We start from the raw sequence: 2847 nt of genomic DNA, 5'->3' as shown, positions 1-2847 counted from the left end.
TTATTTATGCAGAATTGGACTCAAGCACTACCTAGGGTTATGGCCATGGGTAGTTTCTTCAGCGACCATCCTAAGTCGTATCGGGAGCTGAATGAGGGCGAAATTTTATTCCATCCTCTGACATGGCTAGTCGATCAAACGGTCCCACAATGTGCTGTAAGGTAAAAGAGTTTAAATTTTTTTACAAGTTTTTAAGTTTAAAAAATGTTTGCATTTTTTTTTACAAGTTATAAGTTCAAAACAAGTCTAGATTTTTATACTTACTTGTTTGTATTTTTTTTTGTAGCGGTGATTGCGAGATGTTTGCAGCGAAGTACGTCGAGCACGTAGTACTGAACGAATTGTTTGACACACTTCAAAGTGCACATATGAGAACGTTCCACAAGAAATGGTGCGTCGACTTATTTTATGGCAGGATTGTCCTGTGATTTTGTAATGGTGGATGTTTTTTTTTAAATTTTTTGGGTATGTAATAGTAACTTACAAACATATTTGAAGTTAAAAACATGTTTAGATTGATTTTGACAAGTTTCAAGTTAAAAACATGTTAAGATTTTTTGACAAATTTTAAGTTCAAAACATGTTTTGATTTTTGACAAGTTTTAAGTTCGAAACATGTTTAGATTTTTTGACAAGTTTTAAGTTTAAAACATGTTTGGATTTTTTTTTTGACAAGTTTTAAGTTCAAAACATGTTTGGATTTTTTGACAGGTTTTAAGTTCAAAACATGTTTTGATTTTTTTGACAGGTTTTAAGTTCAAAACATGTTTGGATTTTTTTGACAGGTTCTAAGGTTAACATATTTTTTGATTTTTTGACAAGTTTTAAGTTCAAAACATGTTTTGATTTTTTGACAAGTTTTAAGTTTAAAACATGTTTTGATTTTTTTGACAGGTTTTAACTTCAAGACATGTTTGGATTTTTTGACAGGTTTTAAGTTCAAAACATGTTTGGATTTTTTGACAGGTTTTAAGTTCAAAACATGTTTGGATTTTTTTGACAGGTTTTAAGTTTAAGACATGTTTTGATTTTTTGACAAGTTTTAAGTTCAAAACATGTTTAGATTTTTTTTGACAAGTTTTAAGTTCAAAACATGTTTTGATTTTTTTGACAAGTTTTAAATTCAAAACTTGAACATGTTATATTTTTGATAAGTTTTAGGTTCAAAACATGTTTTGATTTTTTGACAAGTTTTAGGTTCAAAACATGTTTTGATTTTTTTGACAAGTTTTAAGTTCAAAACATGTTTAGATTTTTTTCGACAAGTTTTAAGTTCAAAACATGTTTAGATTTTTTTGACAAGTTTTAAGTTAAAACCATGTGACCTAGTGTTTTAGCTCTTCGACTTTGAGACTTGTTCTCGACTCGTCGTGTTTAAAAGTGCCCACTCACTAATTCCTTTTCTCTCGAGTGATTCTTGTGATAGAAACTATCGTGGTTGCTCGTGTTGCCGAGGAAAGAAGAGAGACGTGCTGCGAGGGGAGACGAACGTTTTCAACCTTCCGAAGGCTCATCAACATTCAAGCTTCTACAAAGGGTAGTAAATTAGTTATGCTCATAATAGTTTTTATTTACATGTGCTTGCTCTTTGTCTAGGTTAGTAAAAACATTTTACTAGTTAAAAGAAAATTTTTAAAATTTCGCGCTTACCCGAAGCGTTAAACTTTTTCTTAAACCCTAGATCAATTCCAACACAACCATCTTTTCCTCAAATAAACTCGAAGGCGAGAACTACGTAGACTGAAAACGTAACCTCCACATCGTCCTTACCGTTGACAAGCACAAGTTGGTACTCACCACCCTGTGTCCTCCTCAGACGAATGATAATTCGACTCAAGAGGAAAAAGACGCCTTGACAGCCTGGCATCGTACTGATGAGATTGCGAGGTGCTATATTTTAGCATGATGAACAATGTGCTCTAGCAGCAACATCGTGATATCGAAACAGTCGCCGACATGCTCTACAATCTCCATGAGATGTTTGGAGGGCAAGGGTGTCAGGCGAGACAGCTAGCAGTTAGAAAGTTTATGAACTGTCACATGAAGGCTAGGAATCCTGTTAGGGACCATATGATGCTGATCATTAGTTAGCTAAATGAGATGGAAATCCTAGGATCCGAAATTGATGGTGAGACCAAAATAGATATGATCTTGGAAACTCTCCCCGAATCTTTCGATAGATAGATACCTTTAAGCTGAACTACTCCATGAACAAGGTAGAGTACACTGTTATCGAGCTTATGAAGGAGCTTCACACTACTAAGGGTCTCACTAAGAAAAAAGAGGACTCAAAGAGAGGTACATGCTACTGCCTCCAACTCTGGATCTAAGAAGAGACATCGCAACGCCGACAAGAAGTACCAACCTAAGGTTCAAAAGAAGAAGAAGCCCCGGGTTCCTAAGGTGGACAAGTCTAACGACAAGTGCCACCACTGCAATGAACCTGTACACTAGCGCATGAACTGTCCTACCTACCTCAAAAATAAGGAAAAAGGTATTGTACTGATTACCGAAGCATGCTTAGTAGCTGATAATGTATCAACGTGGATTCTTGACTCTGCTGCTACTAACCATATTTGTTGCTCCTTGACTGGTTTCAAGAAAAGCAAAAGTTTAGAGGAAGGTGACTTCTCCTTCAGATGGGGTGATGGGAGCTCGGTGTCGGCGAAGGCTGTGGGATCTATGACGCTGTTTTTTTAAGACAGAACTTTAAATTTAAATAATTTTTATTTTGTTCCTTCAGATGGGGTAATATCTGTTGCTCGACTTTTTGAGCAAGATTATTGTTTAAAGTTTATAAAGAATGGAATTCGTATTTCTCTTTCAAATTCTTTTGTCACTGATGCA

The sequence above is a fragment of the Urtica dioica genome, chromosome 1 (genome assembly GCF_054948205.1).
Source record: "Urtica dioica subsp. dioica isolate 48M chromosome 1, U.dioica_male_clone48M_v1_H2, whole genome shotgun sequence".
In the NCBI taxonomy this organism is placed as follows: Eukaryota; Viridiplantae; Streptophyta; class Magnoliopsida; order Rosales; family Urticaceae; genus Urtica; species Urtica dioica.
Note: the sequence above shows the minus strand (reverse complement) of the source record.